Genomic DNA, 23,320 nt, shown 5'->3' on the forward strand with positions numbered 1-23,320 from the left:
GAAGCACCGTTGCGTAATTAAAAATGAATTACTATTCGCTGCATGGATTATTCATACCTTTAAACAGTTGGTTCTACCAGCGTTGTTCTTTCTTTTATTTATTGTACAGGCCGATTCTGGAAACTGGGTCAGCGTGTAGTGCCTTTCTATGCAAAGATATTAAGCTGTTCCTAACGGCGGATCCATCATTAAATCGCTGCAACTTTGTTCGAACGAAACTCGTACGGGTCGAGTCTCGACGCTTCCTTCGAGCGTCTGATTTTATTTCATATTACTGGACTATTTTCCCTAGTCGAAGAGTATATCTTCACCAAGGCAGGCAAATTATCGTGCGAATTCTCTCGAGAGATACTTGACGAGCAGAATTCGGCTTTGCCATGTTGGCGCCTCTGTTTCGTTCGGTCTCGTTTCAGAGTTCTCCGTATGGAAAGAGCAGGTAAGCTGGTCGTTCAGCGTGGAATCGCGCTAATATTCGACTTTGCCGCGTAAGCGTCTCTATTCTGTTTAGTTAGGTTGCTAACGAGTCCATGCAATTAACTTGCCCACTTTATTATACGCGAAATAATTGATTCGCGCGGAATAAGCGTACGGTTTTGATAAACTTGAAAACGTCATATAGACAAAATGTCGGCGAACCTACGACAATAATTGCGCCGCTCGAATCCGCGGACGCGTCTCGTAGTCGGACGGTATAAACAGGCGCGTAACTTGTTACGCCACCCTTTTTTTTCTATGACTCGAAAGTAGGTATCGCGAAGCCGCAGAAAACAACCTTTGGAACGGCTGAGATTTTCCATCGTTCGACGATCCTCTATACCTGCGCCAATCTTGGCGGCAATCGCGTTACGAAATGCCCTTCACAGGCCCCGCGCTGCCAATTTCTCGAGGCGCTTCGTGACACCGTGACTCGCCACTCGACCTAGTCTTCGATTCGACGAACAATTTAAACGGATGCGCCGATCTTTGAACCGACCAACCATTGCCATTTCGTCGCTCGGCCGCTCGTTCCGCGACGTTCTCGGCTGACTCGCTACTATCCATCCTCTCCTTTCTTCGAACCGAGCCTATCGATCGAATTCACGTCCAAGAAACCCCCTCGAAGCCCCACGTTCGCTAAACTAGGCAAGCAATGGCCACCAAAATCAAACGAACGCTAGATATTTTCTTTTTATCAAAATATATACGCTCAAAATGGCACCGTAGTCCCCTTAAATGCGAATCAGGGAGACGCTGATGACCGTAGGCAATGAATTTTCCCAGATCCGATCGCGCTAATGCGTTTTCCAATCGGACTCGTAGACCTTCTTGCGTAACGGATAATTTTAGGAACTTATTTTCCCGGTGCGTATTAACTCCGTGTTCGCTGACACCTTACGTAACTTGTTTTTCCGTGAAATTTTCCCGTGCACGTGTATGGAACGCTTAAAAACGGGCGACCGGTTTGACGTGGCCTGCAAAACACGAGAAGACGTCGCGAGCTGATCGCAAAAACGACGCGCTGGGACCGTTTCGGCCGATCTCGATTTCCATGTAAAAATTACGCAATTTGATACATTTTAATATTTACGTCGTCTCCCTTTCGTTTCTAATTACTGCTCGATACACGCAATTTCGGATACAAGCGTTGCGTATATCGCCACCCCTAGCCATCTGTTTGAAATTTCATTTTTTTTAGCGAACTCTGATGTCAGTTTGTAGTATTACTAGACTATTATATGCTACGTTCCGTTTTCTCCGTTAACGCATCGATGTTCCGTCGAAAATGTTTGGAGCCAATTAAAACAAGAGTAGATGCGCTCATGATTACAAAGAAACTACAAGACTATGCATGAGGTGTAATACAAGTATTTACTTTCGTGATTTCTTCGTATACGTTAATAGATTTGGTTTCATAATCATATTTTAATATTAACACGTTGTCTCGTAGTTAAGAGTTATCTCTTAGCTGACGATTTATCGCTGGACGCCATCTACGAGTATATAATGGATAATGAGCGTTTATAAGGGAAATACAAATCAGTATGTATTAGACAGCTGAATATTTATTCATGAAAACATAAAATAAATATTAGTCATCTCGCATCTGATGTCAGTGCGAAGAAATTCGATCAAGAAGACCAAAGTTGTGAACGTGTTAAATTTAATTTGTAAACAATAATTATAATAGCCTCGAGTGCGTACAGAGTACTATTCTCCTAGACTATAATAATTAAAAAATATCCTACCTTGGTTTTCGAGTTATTACGAGTCGAATATTGTAGACTACATCGACTTTCTTTTTTCTTTTCCCTGGAATATTTACTACAATCAGGTAGACCAAATGGTTGCAGTTTGTTGTATAATAATACATAGTGATTAAACGAAAATGACGAATGGACGAACACGTGTCGAGAAAAGCATTATAACGGGTAGAATGGTATTTGTTCGGGATAAGAAACATAGGTAAAATGTGCAAATTTATTTAACGTTAATTATCAATTACTGAACAATTAGATTGATTACCCAATGTAGGTTTATCTTAGCGTGAAAAAACTGACGGTGGACTTAGGTTATTAAGCCATACGTCTGAAGTTTATCTTGATACGTTAGCGAGTGGAGCAATAGATTGTCATATTTTAATATGTTCGTGCATCACATTATTTTTTTAAACTATATCTGTGCGAATAAAAAGAACGTTTAATAATAATAATTGTACATCCGATGACGCGGAAGTCGTAAACATTTCTAACCGGAAAAGCGTCCCGAGGTCGCCGTGAAGAAAAGTCGCGGAAGTCGATCGTTCTTGATTCGAACATCGTCCAAGCGACCTTCGATCCGTTCGATTTCCGGGAGGCAATCCGAAGAAATCGGCGGTGATCGCGTTCCATCGACGCGGAAACAGACATTTATAACGTCGGGACGCGAGATATTCAATCCTAGAAAGAAAAAGCATGCTTCAAGAAGTTATTTAGAATCGGTAATAAATAAAAAGCGATAGGGTACTGTAATTTACAATATAATAAATACGCAGTCGAAAAACACGCACGAGCTTTACCACCATTTTGTCTCTCGTTGGGACGGCACCGGACATCGGTTGGGGGTCCGGAGGAAGCGCGCGAAATTCAAAAATTTCCTCGATGGATCGGAGGAGATGGGCCTGGAGGGCGATGGGGGGCCGTCTAAAATCAATGCGTTAGAAATCGCGTTGGGACGGTTGGCGGATTTATTATGCGGATGCCTGAGGATCACGCGGCCGGTTCGCCGCGAGTAATAATCTTCGAGTGTTCTCTAATGCGAGTTGGAACCGGGCGGCCTCCAACAGCCTGAATTCGTCCCCCTTTCCCCAACCGCCCCCTGTCCCCGGTTCCTCCCGTCCCCTCCTTTCGACAGGAGAGACGGCCATCTTGCTTAGACCGCGGCATGTGCACTGCCGAATGCCGCCATGCTAACGCGACAAAGAAACTTCTAACTCGGTTTGTCGTAGGTTGTCGGTTGTCGGTATCCGGGCAGAGGGGCCTCTTCCATCTCTCGTGGCGTTCTTCGCGGTCTCTCTCGTCCGCCGCGCCGGCTCGGCTCGCTCGTTTCTTCCTTTCGTTCGTTCCTCCGCCGGCTCTGCGTACACCGAGAGAGACGTCGACCACTTCAAGGACGACGATCGTGCCGATCGATCAAGCTGCTGGATCGCTGTGCTAACTCCGACCAAACGACGCGACGTCTCTCTCTTCCTCTCCCTTTCTCTCCCGAAACCCCCTCTTTCTCCATCTCGCGACGGATCATTCGAGACTTTTACAATTTGCCAAATCGTTCGCCAAAAATCACGCCCCCCTCCCTCAATTTAAAAATATCTTGCGACACGGCCCCGAGTAACCTGTGCTCTCGATCCTGTCCGGGGATCTTGCATATCGTTATGCAGTTCTTCGCCATTACCAGCGCTCCAAACCGCGTCATTCGTGTTGTTCTCCTTTCAAAACGTAATTATTATTCCCTGTTTTAAAAATAGCACGATTATCTTTTTCCTCTTTTGAGAAGCCTAGGATATTCTACAGGACGCTATGTATTTTGCTTTGTTTTTGTCGATCGAATATAATTTCATTCCATGATTTCTGTTGAACAAACCGATCGAAAAATGCCCGCGGTTTATTCGTCGTACGGAATTAGTAACCAGATAAGAACCAACGTTTCTGATAATTGCGATGCATCGCGAACCGTGCACGTGGCGATGAACAACCCCTCTATCGCGATGCGTACGCCGAGTGTTAATTACCACTTTTCGATCAGATAGTAACGTATGCGCATACGTCATTCTAAAGTCGATAAATTCATTATACATACTTTCATTTTATTATTTTGTTCGTTCGAAGTGAACGTTTTTTTCACGCTGATTTGAATATTCAATTTTGTTCTTTGAATGTTACGTGTCTGCGCAATACGAATAAGAACTCTTTCGTCCATTAACCAGGTCATCATTAAACACGTAAAAAATTAATGATACAACTCTATTATGTCTATAAAAAAAAACAGTAGTTTATTCATATACCAATATCTTTGCATCTGTATATTTATACATTAATGTTTCTCTTGCTATGCATAACGTCTTTGAATTAACTTTTTATTCGCCCGATGATGATTTGATTAATAGCCTCTGCATAGTTTTGTTGCACAAACGTGTTCTATCCTGGATTGGAAATTTATTTAATACACGAATCACCGTCAAAAATCCTTATGTTATTTATCTATTTATGGATTTCATTCGTTGTAATGAGGGAAAAAATAAATACACGTGTTCAAGCGTATGAGAACGTGACATAAAGTAGCGAAAAGAGAAAGCAAGGTGAAAGAGCAAGTTTCTGCGAATTGCGGTATCATAACCTAACCGTAGAATTAAATCTAAATTAAAAATGCTACTAATTGCGCGAAGAGTCGACAAATTGGAAATGATAAAAGGCGAAATAACTCGATGTTTAAAAGTATATTAAGGAATATGTATAGACAAGGATACTTTAATAAATCGTTTATGGTATACGTAGATATTATAAGATAAAGAAGAGACTAGTCCAAGATTAAAGGGAACGCGACACCACGAATAAGTAGAATATGGCCAGCGTTGGACAGTCTCCACTTTAGGATAGTTCCAGGGCTGACTAAAGTGTCTGACCCAATACCTCTCTCGCTTCCTTGGAGGACCGATCTTCACGCTCTCTCTACTGTTCGCTTAAGAAACTCTATCCATTTATATATTCTTATGAAAACACTCTTAATTTTCCCAGAGGCTGTGCCACAAAATTACCTTAAAGTTGTTAGCCGTACGAAAAAAAGGCTCGGATCGCGGAGGATTAATAACACGTAGTGGTTTCGAACGGGCAACTCGGGGTCCGCGGAAAATTTTCGACGCCGTGATCGAGATCGATGCAGCGGCGCGAACGATCGATGGCAAATTACGGTCGCCTTTTTCCAGCAGCGTGGCAGTGGTCTACGGCAAATCGGAAATTGTGTGAACCGTGCGCCGATCGTGCCGCGGTGATATAAATATTCTCGCCCGAGTGAACGGGCGAGCAGTTTATTGCGATCCTAACATCGCCTAGATCTAACGATTACGAGTCGGATAAAATTTGAAATTCCCTCGTAATACGCTCGTTGATCGAGACTCGACCGAGGATTTTGCGTGCATTCTTCCGCATTATACTTGACGTCGAAAGGCTGGGGACGCTGTTACCTTGAATATTTCGGGCAATCGTGCTCTCGATTATCCGCCATTCAAGGCGATGAATAAGCAATTACGGGAATTGAGAAACGATTCGAAGGCCCAGTCGAACACCACGGGTCATGGAACTGGCATATTTGTGTCGTAGTAAAGTTTGTGACTTAATCTATTCTATTGCATTTGAGATTTAATTTTTCCTTCCTCTTTGTAATTCAAAATTACGGAGCGTCTGGTTCGCGGCACAAAAATGATTCGATTTTCATCTGTCTCACAGCAATATTCGAAGGAAACATCAAAAGGAAATGTCAAAAATTTATTTCAACGACATCTTCGTTGGTTATTCGAGCACGTAATTATCTCGATATCATATTCGTGTAAACGAGTCGTTTTGACGGTAAAATGTAACGCATCCGACCGCGACCTGGCCATCCTCGGAATCGTAAAACGCAATGTCCATTTTTAACTTGGAAAATAAATACGTATAAATAATGCAAATTAAGTATCAATGAAACACGAGAGATGCGAAAAAAATCCATTATTATATTTTCAAAGCGGAATATCGGGTAGCCTAAAAGGTTGAGAGAAAAGTAAGCGTCGCGGGTCGCGACTGATCGGTTTTAAGTAAGCGCGCGCGCGCGACTGGACGAGCCTAGGCGACGGTTTCTCGTCCGTTGCCTACGATAGAACGAAACGATCGACAAGCCGCGATTGTTGTTGGTTCACGCGGTCGGTTATCGGAAAACAGCCAGCTACTTTCGGAGCATCCAGCAGTCCAGCGTCGCGACGCGGCTCGGGCTCGTGCTCGGCGCTGCAACAAAGGCGGCTGTTCGACACGGGCAGAGCTCGGTCGACGGGGATCGGCGGAAACTCGACGCACGCGTGTCCCCTTTATTTTTAATCTCTGCTTTAAATCACCGAGCCGCGCGCTCACGACACGCGTCCATGCCGTATTCGCAAATATCGATTCTGAAAAGCGCCGAACAATGCCGCTTATTTTCTGTTTTCAATGCCCATTGTGTCAGCCGTTGCTGGACAGCAACCGCCGCGTTCCCTGTCTCTCTTTTTTCCGTTACGCGTTCCCTTCCTCTCCGTCCTTTCGCCCTAACTCCGTCTCTCTTTTTCCCCGAGTCACCAACCGTTCCTCGTCCTCCCCACGAGTTACGAGGAATTTTTCTCACCGTCTTCGCGCGACGATGCTAACTTTTATACCGCTTTCTTAGACCACCTGGAAACGCTACGCGCATTAAGGGGACACGCAGGTTTGAAAAAAAACAATTTGTTCTCAAAGTACAATATTTCAAGAGCATTATCCGAAATTAAAGTTATTTCGCGAGAAAGTTTGAACGAGCAAACGGTGGTAGCTGTACCAAATCGAGCTTCTTTTTCCAAACACACGCCTATCTCGGGACCAGATATAACGTAGACTCGGACCAGGAAGCAAAGATCCTAGAGAAAGTGTCCTTGCTCGCGATAAAACTCGGAGTCAAAACGTTTAAGTACCTTTCCTCGATGATACGAAGAATGTTAAGGGAGGTAGTAATTCTGGATCTAAGCTCCTCGGGGGTGGAGCGGCCAGGGGGTAGATTACAGGCTTGTGATCTCCGGATCAGGCGGTTATAGGCCAAAGAAGCCCAGGTACACCAAGCATCGATACGCGATCCAACACTTGCACTCGTCTAAAGATATTAGAAAGATGCACGCAGGCTTTAAAATGGCCGAAATTGCCTCCTCTTCTAACGCTATTTATTTCGACACGTTTGCGTTCGGATACGAATTATTTTGAAGAAAATTTCGAGCTAATATTTTCAAAGGTGCTAGTTGACACAGTATTAACGAAGGTCATTATCCCTTATGGGGGATAATGGAAACGTAGGAAAGCAATGATTTATTGTTCCGTCCAAGATACGAGGGATTGGTAATTTTAGTCAAGTCATCGAATTAGCGTTTCAGCTCCTTTTGAATTCTCATCAAGAGTTAAAATTAATACGGGGCTATAGGAATATAATGTTTTAACGGTACTGGCGAGTGGAAAACGTTTTTATACTATAAAATAACGAGAATGGGAGTTCCTGACGAGGGGTCGGTGCACGGGGGTCGAGGCGTTAATTCGATGATTGGGGTCTATAGTCTCTTATGTCCTGGATAATCTCTGGTGAATGTTCTTTACACGCTATTAGCGGTATACGAACAATGATCCTCAATTTTATCGCTTAGCAATGCACAGTATCTCGCAATAAAAAAAAACGACTACGAATCCAATAAAATAAAGAACACCATTCAGCGAAATATTTCGTAGAAAAATACAAATGTACTTTCAGATCTAAGAACAGCGGACCGATGAATTTTTCAGTTGGAATTATCGTGAAACTCGATACACGTGTTCCGAGTATTTCAAATTGACAGCGAAGGTAAATCGAATACTAATTGACAGATCAACATCGCGTAAAGTCTATTCAATTCGTTATAGATATTCGATCCTTTAAAACGCTCTATTTCTCGTTAATACGTTTTTCCAGCTCGTACGCAAAATACCAACACGAGTTTTATATCGTTCCTCTCGCTCCTATCTCTTTCATTCTATTTTATTGCTCGAATTATCACGATGTTTCAAGATTAATCGTGTTAAATAGGGAAAGTGGTTAACGTTCTGGAAATTGTTTTTTTACTCTAATCGTAATCGTGACGAAACTCTCGATCGGCGCAGCGAATAAAAAACGTTGCAACGACAGCGATTGGACACACGGTTTCGTCTTTGTCAAATTTACCGCGCCAACGACACCGAACGGAACGAAATCTCGTTGAATTGGACACGATGACGCGCTGTAACGAGCCGTTAAGTTGCAAACGAACGCGTACTTACGGGCCCGCGATATTACGAAAGCGATGCAGTAACCAGGCGACATCGTTCGCGCGTAAAAATACATTGTGTATTCCTCCTTCGAGGAACGCAAACGCGTGTATGCGACAGTTATGGTTGTCCGTGGCACGGTAACGCGTTTTAATTATGACGCTCGGCAATTCCATCGTCTCGAACGATACGTTAACAAGAGAAAATTACCAAAATCGTTATATCGTCTATTTGGCATCAAATTCCAACGTCGATTTATTTTTAAATCATAATTATACTAAGACTGTTTCGCCTCTATCTGGCAGCTCCTTGGCGAATCGTGTCAATGTCCCGCCACGTTAAAATAAACACGAAGGAAAAACGAACGATTCGAATTTCGAATAAAATATCCAACATATAATAATAATAATGATTAAACAACGTAAGCTCATTTTACAAGTCAGAGTCGGCACAATAATAGATTTTATATTCCCTCGTAATCCCCGACAACTTTCATGAACCCATAATGCATGTTTAATGCATTGAATCACGTTTTCTATTCGTGCTTCATTGCAGAGGAGGCAAAACCAGTCTTCTTTATTAAGAGAAACGATGATGGTTTACGATCCCACCGTTACGATATAAGATTCTTTCTGACAACTACGATTTGACAGTCGCGTTACCTTTTTGCATTATAACGAGCACGAAACGTTGAATGTACTCTCGCTCGAACGTAAACGCTTCGACTAAAATTGCATCGTTCCGTTTCCGTCGAGCTGCATGTATTTCGGGTTTATTTAAGACTCGTTCCGGAGGCGCGTCTTAAACAATCATTTTTTCATCGTCCTGTACACGCGCGGGTGCAATAACAATGTTATGATTAATTTTCTCCCGGTAACATCTGCGTAATGAAACTGTCGGTTCGCGTTTTTCGGACACCGCTGCCACGTTTTTGTACTTTTGACGGAAAACCGAAAGCCGGTCGGTTTATCGGTTGATATTTCTGACAGAATATCCGGTTCGCTCCGCTGCGGTTAATTGATTTTGTTCGTTGCAACGAACGCTAGCGCGCGATATCAAATTTTCGTAGTAAAAAATTACATCGAACACGCGCCCGTGCGGCTTGTCTCGTCCAAGTGTCGTTGCCCGGCCTTTGCGGTGTATCGCGTGCAAATTTACATGCGAATGCGTGCCACTGCTTACGTTATCCGCCGTTTACAAATAACTGCGAACGGCCCCGTTTACAAATCGACGACGAAACTTTTTTGCTCTCTCGTACGCGCGATCTCGACGCGTCGCTTAAGAATCTCCCGTCAGAAAACATTCTAAACAGTAAAACTTACTGGTTGTTCCATCAACTATCCACCATTTTGATTCTGACTAGTAAAATCGAACAGTTTGTCTTCGAATATAAACTCTACGTTACACATGATTATTATCTCGACGATGTTACATTGATTCTTGTGTCTAAGATACGTGACCTTGGCATAGTATTCGGACCTTTCTTTTTCCGATCATATTATAGAGGTTACTTCTACCTCTTACAAAACGTTAAAGACACGTATCAGAGAATGTCTAGTTACTTCGACATTGAAACTACTTTTTTGTTTGTTAACCAGGCAAACCTTGGAGTTTGGAACTTTAATCTGGTCTCCTTTCCAGCGATGTCAACGCGATGCAAATTCCCGCGCGCGATGCTTTTTCATTCGAAATTAATTACTCCGTGCTCTAGCTGCTATTATAGTATCGCGATCTGGGTTTCTGGTCGCTAAATTTCGATCGTCTGTTCTACACCACCGCAATCACGTTGAGATATACAAATTAATTTCTAAAGGAGAAACAATTTTTGCTCAAAAGTATAAATGACGAAGCTTTTTATTTCGAGTGGATCTTCTCGACGATGTTTTCACTGTAGATTCCACCCTATCTAATCCCTTGAATCGTTCATACATTTCTGCTACCGAGTATCATTATCAATTTCAACTTTTTCCCGTCGTCATTAGCTTTCTTCGAGCGTACCTGCAAATCCCGTTTAATCTTGTTTTTGTACTTTCTCTCGTATTTTTTCTCGCCCGTTCGTATTACACGTATCTTTCTAATTTATTCTTTCGCTCTTCACGTTCGTTCAGGCAGACGCGTACGTATAATGGCGCGCGTGGAAAAACAAAAGACGACTGTAACTCCGTAAAACTGACCCAAATTGACGCTCGATTCTGCGCGTTCTGCTCTCGAACGAAATATAAATTAACCAAACGGATTTAAACGAGCAGATAAATATAAAAAATCGGGCCCTTCCGGTCGGGAACGGAAGAGGGAATAAAGCTCCGTGAATTGGAGCGCGTCCGGCCGGCGGCAAACGTCGCGAATCGTGGAAAAGCTCGAACGGGTAAAAGTTTGAGGTTTGAAACGGAGAGGCCGGAGTATCGTCCGCGAAGTTCCAATTTGCGAATGCACGCGGCAGGAGAGGCGAAGTGAAAGTGCAGTGTGCAGAGCGGCTCTCGGTGTCTTGAAGCCGGGGAGCGCAGAACCTTCTGACCTTGTCCCAAATACTGCGACTGACTGGCTCGTTCGTACCTGGACACGACAGAGGTGGTAGTGCTCGTACTGGCAAGTACACAAGTCGTCGTTCGTGCAACTTCTCTCGGTGCTGCGTGTACTGGTTGCTGCTGGCCCTCTGCTCTTTGTCTCGGATCGCTTGCTGCGCCTCGTCGACTTCCTGTCGGCGAGCTTGCTGTTACCTTTTGCCGCGGTCCCAAGCCTCTCCGACTCCGCTCGCCTCCTCTAGCCTCGCTGTCCAAAAACATACCCATCACTTGCCTTCAAACATTTTACGCGACCAATCAACGAACGAAAATTTATACAATTTTCCCATTTCTGGAGAACTTGTGATTCGACTTTAAGTAATTTATCAGGTTGGTCGTTAAGACCACAATTTTCAAATCGTTTGGTTTATTTGGAACTGGAGATGAAACACGAAAGGAACAACGTTGGAACGCGGCTGTTATTGCCACGCTAAGGAAAAAGATAAATTTCCACGTAACCTGTACATCCTAAGGAATTAAGAAACAATGGTTATTCAATCGACACGCGATGGGAAAGTTGCAATAAACATAAAGGTCGAAACAGCATAGCTAGTACGACTCCGGCAATTAGCGTGCTTCGTCTTCGTCCTCCTCGTCTAACGATTTGTCTCCGAAAATTAGCGAAACTGTTGCTTTAGGATGACAACTATCGCTCCGTTTGCCAAGAATCACTTTGGATACGCTTCCGAAATAAACAACCGTTACGAAACGCTTGTATTTGAGTTTAACGATACCGTAATAGACACGATGACACACACACGGAGTACACTATCGCGTAACACGGTGTAACGCGAATAAAATTGGGGTCCGTTAATTATTGGAATAAATAGACACGCGTTAATTGGACGAGTTTTCTCTCCGCGCGTAATATTCCGACCTTTAGGAGGGTTTATTACAAAATTTCCGGAGCGGATTAAATATTGTTCGCTCTTGAGGACGCACAGGTGCGCGTCGCGTGTAAATTATTCTTTCGCAACGGGTTACAAAAATGGCCGTTCGCAGACATTGTTCTTTGAAGGGAAACTGATCGATAGATCCCGTGGATGGTCCGGAGAAGGAGCTGAACGAGCATCCTCGATTCGTTTCGATGAAGCGTCGAACGCGAGTATGTTGCGACGCAGGTGGAACCAACGGTTGTGCAGGGATCGATGGATTCAATTTTTTTTTTACGACTCTCAGGCGCTGGCTGGTCATGAAATTTTAACGGGTTCTCTGCAACGACCTGTCCTTCTTGGATTCCTCCCCGAGGATTCGAATCGGCGGGGATCGCGTACGTTTATTATAGATCCGTGTTGCAATGCATGCGATTCGCACGTACCGCTTCGCGCCGACCGAGACGACGACGATTCCTTTTCGTCGGGATTGCTTTATGTTCGAGAAATACGGTCGCTGAGGAAACCGTTCTCCTGGATCGCGACCATTCCACCGATCCTACGCCCTAAGCGTTTGGATATCTCGTCATCGACCAACGCTCGAAATTACATTAGGTTTATTTTCCTCTTCGACCGCCCACTTAGAAACTTATTTTTATTTACTTAGATTTTAAGGCTGAACCAGTCGCGTTTCGCGACGAATGGCTCGAATAACGCGTTGCCAACAGAAAACTATTCTTTATAAAATATGCCTCGTATATTCATACACACGTGTAATTAAACGAGTTACTTAGGCGCTAATTTAAGCGGTTAGTAACCCTCTTAAATTACCATAAAGTGCAACAAATGTACATACATTACGGTAATTACAATATATTCAAATTATATTTACGAAAAATTAACCTTTTTAATATGGGAGAAGACAAACCGTGTAATAAAATGATATAGTGGTTCCTGAAGATTACACGATAATATAATAGACAAACAGGTACTAACAAGTTAGAAAACAATGGTCCTTTGGGTAGATAATCTGGAAAAATTAGTTACACAATCTGGTAGCAAAATCGGTACGAGGAAAGTTGTGTACGGTAAACCTTGGCAAACGTTAAAATAAATTAATTCTAATGTACAGCAATCGATACGATCGTTAATGACTTTAGACAAGAAAATAGCATCGGTAAGACGATCTTGTGATCGTAACTTGTCTCTGCGACTATAGGTGTGGTTAAATATATTCATCGGACTTTCTACAGGACGGCCAATAAATCTACGACGCGTTACAAAAAGTTAGACTAAAGAATTCTTTTAATACCTCCAATACGTAAGAAGTTTTATTATCGCGAGTTGCGTATAGGTCGTAAGTACTATCGATAGATTCTAACGGTGTGTTACCGAGTGTAGAGGAGTACATAAGTACGCCGGTAATACGAGTAATCCTCATTATATGACACTTGGAAATCTTAAGATCGAGTCTATTATTTATACACAATCTCGACAGTCTGTCACAGTGTCTCTCAAACCCTGGCCACTAAATTCCTCGTCGTCGACGATCTGGATTTACAGAATCCCCCATTTTCTGACTTTGGGAGAACTTCAAGACGACCTGCGAATAACTTTGAAGGGAGAATCGTATTTGAACCCCTTTAATTCCAAATAATTTGTCAAACGTATACTATTTAATTTTGTTTAAATTTGTTCGTACAAGGAATGGGCACGGGAAAAAATAGATTTGTTTAACGAATACCTCGTCAATGTAAAAATGCGAGTGGCTTCATAATTGTGAAACTTGACATCAAGAACTTGTGACGAGTCGGACACGTCATTGTATGGCAAGGGATTAATGCAAATATCGAACCGACAAAAAGATATCAGTTTACGAGTTTAACGTTCGAATCGGTTACTCGCGAGCAAAGTTCGAGTTTTGAGGTGTCGAAGGGCCGGTAAAATGGCGTCGAATTCGGGCCTGGAGGCGTCCGGAGCGTCCTTGCCTCGGTGCGTATCATAAATATGCAAATGGTGGCTCGCAGCTGGGCATCGAGTGGCCGTACGAAAGGCGAGCATTCGCTCGTGGAACACGGACGTCGTTTGCAAGTGCATTTTGCGCAACGGTGCGCCGTTTCGTCCTTTCGTGGCAGGTTAGCCGGTCGCGAGGAACGCTCTCGTTTTCACGACAGAAGCGGGTTCACTGCCGCGAAGAATACGGGCCGGGGCAATTAAGCGCGACCGTCGCTGCCGATCTTTGTTCCCTTTCGCAATCGCGACGCAATTAAATCGGATATTTCAGGCGCGCGGCGTCGGCGGCGCCGTTTATCGCGATTCCACGAAAACCGTTCCGCCGTCGACCGGTTGGCCGAAGTAAAAACCCGGCCTCAACGTTTCCCCGTCTGCCGATCGTTTTTCGCGATGGATCCTTCGCAGCCTCACTCGGCTCCCTCTTCTTCTTATCCTTTCCTTCCGCCACCGTGTACTTATCGATCGTTCGAATCCTTGCGCCCGATATCGCCGCGACGTAATCGAAAACAAAACCGGTTTTCTATATGCATTATTATTCCGCCGTTGCAAATCACTTGTATGTCGAAACGATCCGCCGCGCCAGCCAGGATGCCCATTAAGGCTAAAACGACGCCGCTCGCCTATGAATCGACGCTCGATTATTATCATCCTCCTATTCCCTAGCCCTCGGTATCAACGATCTCGTCTAAACTAATCAAATCGTTTCTATACCTCTCTCGATATTACCAAATTTTCTATCCGTCGTCTTTAATTTTAAAACCTCCATTGTTGATTTCGAGAAACCAAGACTCGAGGAGTCCGGTGGAAACAGTTTTCACGGGTCTGAACGAACTTCCGGGCGAGGGTTAAACTTAACGAGAGAAGATCTGTCGGATTAATAACCGGAGAACCACGAAAGTGCGTTGCCTCGAAAACCCATTGTTCGGAGTTTGCAGACAAGTACTGCGTGATTGACGGTGTCGAAAGCCTTTTGGAAGTCGACGTAGATAGCGTCAACTTGTTGGCCATGTTCTATTCAGCCTGAACGGCCTTACACGAAACCGAGTTGCCGATTAATTATAATATTCTTCGCTGAGGCCGATAATTACGATACTTTCGAATACACTTGGCATAACGTTAATAGTTTTAATATCCGATTTCCATCTACGTGCAAAGTGCCCGATTCGAAAGAGCTCTTTTACTCTGGAACTACAATTCTTCTGTAAGTTCAAGCATGGAATTTGAAACTAGTATCAGTATAGATTTTCTCCTGGTCCTTTATTAGTATTAAGCTCTTTAGAGTCTTTGTAACGCATTTTTTCTAACCTAATCTTCGTATTAACATTGCGAATGCGTTTATTACGCCACAATGTTTACGTCCCTGAAAGAATTTAGTCGATACATACGTCAAGTGTTTTGAAACATGCTCTCGAAATATGAGTCAGTTCTAACATAGACGTTAGTCACTTCAATGAGTAAAGATATTAGTACGCGTTAATATGTGCTCGAAAATTAGTTCAAAGATAGGAAATTTTATACCAAATATGGTAGCAATATACAGTAAAATTCCGATTATCCGACATACTTGGGACTGAAGCAATGCTTGAAAGTCAAATATGCTGGATCGTGGATTAGACTATATCTACATATAAAGTGATAAAAACGAGGAATATAATCACAGACGAGGTACACGAGTTGACCTTACATTCAATGCATTTTTTCGACCCCTTACCAACAGGTGAACACAAGAGGAAGTGAGACAGAAAATGAAATTACAGAAACATTTCTGGCCTTACATTATATTTTCGGTAAGGAATTTTTTTTTCTCAAAAGTGCGTAGTATTTCGAGGATATGTTTATTCACCAACAATTATTATAATTGATCCTTGCGACCAAAAATAATTTTTTCAGAACGATTTGAAATTTTTTAATTTTACCGAAAAATTTCACCTATCCACTGTAATCGGAACTCTACTGTAGCGTCGAGGAACTTTGTAATTTGCACCGTCTTTAAAAAGGTCGATCGATCGATCGAGGTCGGTCTAGATCGGCGGTCGCGGGGCGAAATTCGATTCGGCCGACAATTTTCAACGACGACAGATCCCTCGAAACGCCGCGCCGCGGCGGAAGAAAGACGATGCGTGACGATCATTGGGTGGTAAACACGGTTTTTGCTCGTTAAGAGGCATCTCGATTAAAAACGACCGCCTCGCCAGCAGGAACAAGCGCGCGCATGGCTGCAGACGGTCTAAACGCGTATCGTACGCGTAATTGCGAATCAGCGTTTTCCGTTCCTCGCTTCTGAACCGCGGTTCTCGACGCTTCGTGGGCGGGGTCATTCTTCGAAGTCGTTAAGGCGCCGAGCAAACTCCCGGTGAATGACGACCTCCACCAAATAATCCTACCCGAAGAATACTCGCGTCGTTCTTCGGAGAACTCGACTCCCTTTTATAGAAAAATCGACGGAGCTGGATCTCGATAGTTGCGGGTAAACGGGACTGGGAATTCGTGCTTTACACGCTGTTATCGAGGCGATCGGCTCGATGGACGCCCCGCTTACGCGATACATCACCCCTGGAGACGACGAATCTCAGGTCTTTTTCTATCTTTTCTCGATCACTCTTTCAGTGATTTTAGGATAAATTTATTTCGAGATTCATACGATTGGTCGCATAGACTCCATCGTCTTCTTATAATTGCAGGAAAATTGAGGTGTTCCTCGACCTTCCAATGGCAAACCATGACCTATGATTTTCGCTAAATCGTCGGTCTCCCAGCAACGATCTGATTTTCTCTGAAACGGAAGACACGGGGCACTTGTTGCTTAGTCACCTTGCCTTCTACTCGTCCAAGTACCGCAACGGACGAGGTTCGCACGCAAGTATCGAGGTTCCATCGCGTGGAATTCTATCGCGAACACTGGAGTCTTTTCCCGCTCAGGGACCTGGAACGGTGACTTCGTTAAGGGCGACACGGCGACCGCTTTCATCTTGATCAGGCATTAAGTCCCGTTTACGCGTCCTCTGAAAATACTGAAGGGTACCCTTCGCGCGGCTCGAGTGCATCTCGAGAGCCCCGTTTGATTTAATCGCGACAGCTCGAAAGACTCGTCGTCTCAATACCATCTCCAATGGAAACGTTAATACGGAACTTCGTCCTCTTTCACCCGAACTCCTTCGACTTCCCGGGTATCTAATATACGAACAATCTCTGCAGATATTACATTTGTCCGTCTGTCAGAAACATGCTTCTTTCTTTACAAAATTAAGTCTGGTCTGCTCGATAAATATTTAAATAGTTGCATTTAAGTAAGACTGTTTGTATTTAATCGAGCCTTAGGTTTTCGATTCTGGCACCGCGAATAAATGAAGCGATCGCAGAGAGAGAGTTGAGGCCGATTTGCCGAAGCTATGGCCCGCCATTGCGTGTTGTAGGAGATGCGAGTCGCAGTTAACGCGTACGCGAGTTGCACGCTCGATTTGCATGTCGCTCGAGGTATCTCTCTCCTACGTTCGTAATGAATAATAGATTAACGGCCGCTTATTAGGCAGCCGAAGCGAGGCCTTCGCGACCGTCAAATGTTAGAACGTTCTAAAATGGCCGCCCCGAAGGCCAAGCCAGGTTTTTACGACGACCGGTTTAGAAACCGACTGCGCTTCCCGCACTACTTGCCTCTCGATCGCTGTCCACTGCCAGAAACCAATCACGATCGCCTCTCGAGAATCGATGCCCGATGCCTCCGACCAATGCAGTGCCCACGCGAACCTGTATTTTTCGTTCTCTTTCGACTTTGACTCCGTTTTCTTTTATTTACCGGATCCGTGCCGCGATTCGAAAACTTCCCGCCCAACTATTCCGCGACAGTATAAATAGAATGCCGTCGCGTTCGCGTTAAGTTTATGCAGGTAACGGTCAACACGGGACAAAAAAAGGAGCGAAGCAAAATGCGGAGAATAGCGCGCGAAGGTTAAAAAGCGCGGTTGACGCGGGAAGAGTGAAATGTTACGTAACAGGATTTAACGGTACGCCGAGCTGCAATGCGTTTTGTAGTAACTGTTTGTTTACCGTGAAGCTACACGCGTCGCGCTGTCGAGCGTTTCGTTTTATAAAAAACTGTCCAAAATTCGAGCAACAAACTTCGCGGCCCCCGTTGATCGTCGATCGTTCGCGACCGATTAATTTTTGTGAAATATCAAACGATGCGTTGTTACCCAACCTGCTGATCAAGAACACAAAGGCGTAATTCTATTAAAAAGATATTCCGATACTTTCCGTTATTTACCTTTACAGCACGAAATTTTATTAAACTACATCGACGTGGCTGAGACTAAACCTAATCGTAGAAAAAAATAAAGTCCATGATATATTCGTCCAATAATATAATTTGAGTAAGCACCGTACGCGGTAAATTAGATAAGTTCTCGCGTTAGAATTTTTAAAATATAGACTGGAGTTGTTTCGCTTTAGTCCATTGGCGGACGGAGTCGCGCGTTGTTCCGCGGCTTCGATGGGACGAGTTTCTTTTTCCGCGAATCGAAAGCGGTCCGTCACATTTCCTAGCCCAGTGGCCGATATTTTTTTTCTCGTCGCGTCGCGACGACCGCGGGGCGATCGACTCGCTCCGGGGACAATGTTTCGCCGACCAATGTTCCGCGCGTTGCTTGAAACCGGCGCAGATCGATCGCGCTCATCGATCACCGTCTCCGGTCGACCGATAAAAATGACCAAAAACCGCAGCGACGCGGACTCGGTCTCGTCTTCCAAGCGGATCGCATTCTCCGGCGCAAACGCGCGCGAACCAAGGCCTCCTGTTCGGTATTATTTATTCGCTGAGGTGACTCGCGCGAAATAACCAACGAATCACGATACGCAAGAATAATAACGCGAAATCTTCGTCCCTGGTTGTCGTCGAGGGGAAGGATCGGACAAGAAAGCATCGCGTTCGGTGAGCGAGCAACAATCGTCGCGACTTTTTGTTCGAGCGTGCGTCGTCGTCGTCGGCTGGTTACAGTTTCACGATAAGTAGTAAGAACAAAGAACTGTTATTACTTCCCTGCAGACAATGCTCGACGCGGATAATGAATCGTAATCGCGATCATCGGCTGTTTCGCGGCGGCGCGAATTAGGCGAGCTCCTCCGACGTGCTTAGAGTACGATCGTCGCGAATAACAACCGGATAATAAGATCGCCACGATACGTCGCAGATCGTTACGATCGCGCACCAAACTACGAATGTACGCGTAGTCCTGGTGGCCTTTGCACCTGTCGAGCTCGGGTTCGTTCGATTCGCCGAACGTTTACGATATCGCGGCGAGACGCGCGGAAATCTCGGCGTCTCGAGACGATTCTTCCCGATCGTTGTCTTCTAATGGCGTTTTAACTCGCGGCCGCGGGAAACGCGCGGTTTATCGTGCGAAAACCCGTTGAATAATTCGTTACCGTTCGTTTGAACGCGCGTGCCGATCCAGGATCGTCGATTTGGCGGTAATCGTATCGCGATTCCAAGAATAAAAGTAAATAAAATAGAAAAGCGAAACGATTACGTGGTAATAATGGTGGTCGTAGTCGGGCTCGGACCGCGGGACTGACGTTACGAAAATGACGGAGCCTCGCGAGCCTCGAGCGAAGAGGAAAAATACAAAATTAATTTCCGCCACTAGGAATTATTCATCGTATTACGGGAACGCGAGCGTTGAATTCTAACGAGACACGGTTGCCCGTGCACACACGCTTACGTATTTCTAGGCGGTGTGGTATCTTTTTATAAAATCTTATTTGTCTCGCGAAGGTATTTCTCTCGGCGGTACGTCGTTTCTCTGGATTCAGCTCGGCGACCAACTATCCGCGCGCTGTCCTTGTAGATTCTAATGCTAAATCCGTCTCTCTGAACCTCTCTCTATCTTTCGAGCGACCGATTGGAATGCATTACCAATGGTTTTAAGAACCTTGAAGCCACCGGCCACGTTTGAAAGTGAGCTGCACAATTTCTTACCCACCGGCGAGTCACCACCAGGAATAATTGCTCTTTAAGCGCGTATATATACAGGGTGTTAACAAAAATGTGGGTCACTCGTTTGGCAACGGTTTCGCGAGACTTGTCGTCGACGAAAAGTCTCGGGACGTTTTTCGATTCGACGCTCGGGTCTCGAGATACGGTCGATCGTCCAATTTACTGGTCCCATTTCCGGGACACGTTGTTTAAATCACAGACAGCTGAGCGCGCGGCTGCGCAAACACGCTTGCGCCGTATCGCTTGCTATACCGCACGCTCTAACAAGCTCGGACGTTATCGAATCGCGCGTTATTTAATCCATTTTTCAAATCATTTTCTGCTATTCTGACGCGAAAGGTATTTTTTTCAAACGAGTTAGACGATGTTCGATAACTCGCTGCGAATCGAGTAGTTCTTATCTCTGTTCCTGAACTAACGCGGAATAATTTAACCAGGAATTAGAAATATGCTTGGAGCAACGTATGTTCAATGACTGTCTTATACTATTTATACGTGCAATAGAAGCTCGTAGCAAGTTTAGATAAACGCAGCGTCGACAGTACTTATTATGCAATTATTTTTCCTATTTAAGCAACCTGTCGCGATAGAAAAGTTTTCTGTTATTTCGTCGCGAAAAATTGTCGTCGATTATTATTGTTAACATCGACGGGAATTGACTATTTAAAGACAGAGGTATAATGCGAAATAACTACGCACTGGACAAACAGTTTGGAACAGTACACTTTACTTATCGCGGTAGTTGAACTTAATTTCGTTAATTACACAGGAATTTATCGCCCGGCGTAATTTAAATACGAACGATGATAATGACACGGGGGAAAAGAATTTACAAAATTATCGTAGTAGTTTGCAGATACAATAATGCGATTAATACGGTCGTAAGAGCCGTAATAAGATAAAGACCTTAGATCGTAAAATATAGGCGACTTCCCGAACGATCTAGATGGGACATAAAATTTAATTAACACCAAAACGGGCGGACGCTCGATCCAGCCACTTATTATTCTAAATATTCGATCGATAAGGCGGAGGCAAAAATGCTGACCGAACGGGAATAACTTTTCACAGAAACTTTTTAATCCTAACTTGCTCGTGGAAATCTTTAATAAACGCATAATCGTGAATGATATAACGTAATTTTATTCGTGTCCATCGGTCCCGTTTAATCGAACAAACTTGACCCCGATTTATTTGTTTTCGTCGAAACTATTCGCGGTTAACTTTAATCCGCGATTTAGATAGCGTCGCAGAATTCGCCTATTGCGGCGAAACGTGCGCGATAAGATCCATCGATCGATTTTTATCCGCTTCACCGCGTTTCCGCGAAATCGTAGATTCGCGCTCGGTGCTTCTTCGATATCGTCGTAATTTCTGCGATTTCAAACAATAATTTAACATTCTCGGCGTCCGAGCGTCCCCGTTATCGAAAGTTAAATGGATGGCCGTAGATATCGCGTACGAGATTAGATACGCGATTAGAGGGCCCGGGAAAAAAGTGTCGCTTCGAAACAGGAGGTAGCCGGATTTAATATCGTCGAGCAAACACGATCCGTCGATTAGGCGGACTTCCGCGATGTCGAAGGTCGCGCGGCCATAGTAGGTGGCGGCTAGAACGGACAAAGTAGGTTTGTAGGTAGCGAATCTTACCAAACCGCCGCATGTCGCGTCGTTCGGTACCGATCCCGGCGTTCGAAACTTGCGCTGAGAAGTAGGCCTTCCTCTCGAACGGCTATCTAGAGATCGGCAAAACGAATTTCTCGGATCGGTTCCCCGTTCGCGGTGTTTTCTCGAATTCCACCGATCCGTTTCCGCGATTCACGAACGATCGAAAGGTTCGCGCGCAGCTCCTTGTTTACCTTCGATCGGCACAGACTAGTGTCGACGAGTGCTTTTTTGCGAGGAGTGCGCAATACGCGATTCGCGGATCGTTTTTTCGCGACACGGGATCGCCGGTGATTAATTAACGTTTTTGCCCGGGGAAAATCGATCCGCACGACGCGTCGCGGCGTCGATCGCGGCGCTTCGGAGACGCGCGTCCTTGGAATACCTGACGCGGATGACGTCAGGCCCTTCTAACCAGGAGGGGCCCGGGCGGCCTAAATATGGCCGTCGATTTAGGCGGCCAATCGTGGCGAGGCTGGGACCCGAGGCCCCCGTTCTAAACCCAAACCGGATCGGTCCAACCGAAAAAACCACGCGCGCGGAATAGAGATTTAGAGAAAATGGGCGACGCAAAATGGCCACCGTGAATGGCGGGCCGATTCGGTGCTCGGTCTCTTCGTCGATCCGCAGTGTCGATCAATTATCGACGCGATTCGTAACCGGCCAATCAACGACGCTCGTAAACTACCGGCTTCTGTCGTTTCGAGGATATTCTTACGCGTTTTATTTTTTTTTCACCGAGTGAGCAAATCATCGATCGAATCACTTCCGTGCCAATAAATATGCGCGCCTCGCAGACAAGGTTTCTGACGAATGACAAAAAGTTCTCGTCGTCGTCGTCTTTGACCTTCCTTGTCGCCCCGCGACTTCCTCGGCCCTCCTCGAGATGGAATTTCGCCGCGCATTCATTAGACCAATTATCGTCGTCCGAACGCGCTCGTCGATCGCAAATATTTGCGCGGCCGAGCGCGGCGCATTAATATTTATTGCATGCAAACTACTACGGCGACCTCGACGCGTATCGGCTACATTTCGCAACGATTGGTCCAATTTCCGCGACCGGCCGATCCGTTTTCACGATCCTCCCGACATTTTTCCTAAACGATACGATATATCGCCCTTTTCGTTCCATCGCGATGCAACATTAAATTAATTCGTTCGTTTGCCAATCGAGTTGTTCGATGCTCCAATTATTCGTCGTCTCTTATTTAGCTCTCGACAAGCTAATGTTAGTCGCGTTACTCGCGCCATATTTTACTCTTGTCCTCGTTATTATTGTTATTACTAAATAATACAATTTAACGGACAGTGCTTTTTTTTACAAAATTAATCGACGTACATTATTCGTCCGCCATTCGTAGAACTCGTGGCTAGCGATACTTTAACTCCTTGACGTACGATTCAATTCCAAATAATTTTTCATGTGTAGATATACTATTTAATTTCATTTAAATTTGTTCATACAAGAAATGGCTACAACGAAAAATAGGTTTGTTTTACGAATACTTTGAGAACATAAAAATGTGTTGATTTTAATATACATATAAGACTGGTGACGAGTCAGACTCGTCATTGCGCGCCAACAGGTTAATTTGTATCGTATAACGTTACAAATTACCTTTCTTTTACGGACAATAATGTTTTCTAGCGAGTGTAAGTATAACGATTGTTTAATAATAAGAAGGATATAGA

General features: G+C 44.5%; 1 long non-coding RNA gene across 1 annotated transcript; it reads right to left on the bottom strand.

Moving 5' to 3' along the window:
* Positions 1-2,461: 2,461 nt before the first annotated feature.
* LOC143346860 (uncharacterized) lies at positions 2,462-21,804 on the bottom strand. Its single transcript, XR_013080521.1, has 3 exons — positions 21,614-21,804; positions 2,730-2,915; positions 2,462-2,655 (listed from the first exon to the last, which is right to left on the bottom strand). It is a non-coding gene; the product is annotated as an uncharacterized LOC143346860 (long non-coding RNA).
* Between the last annotated feature and the right edge of the window lie 1,516 nt (positions 21,805-23,320).

The sequence above is a fragment of the Colletes latitarsis genome, chromosome 10, assembly GCF_051014445.1.
Source record: "Colletes latitarsis isolate SP2378_abdomen chromosome 10, iyColLati1, whole genome shotgun sequence".
NCBI classification, from domain to species: domain Eukaryota; kingdom Metazoa; phylum Arthropoda; class Insecta; order Hymenoptera; family Colletidae; genus Colletes; species Colletes latitarsis.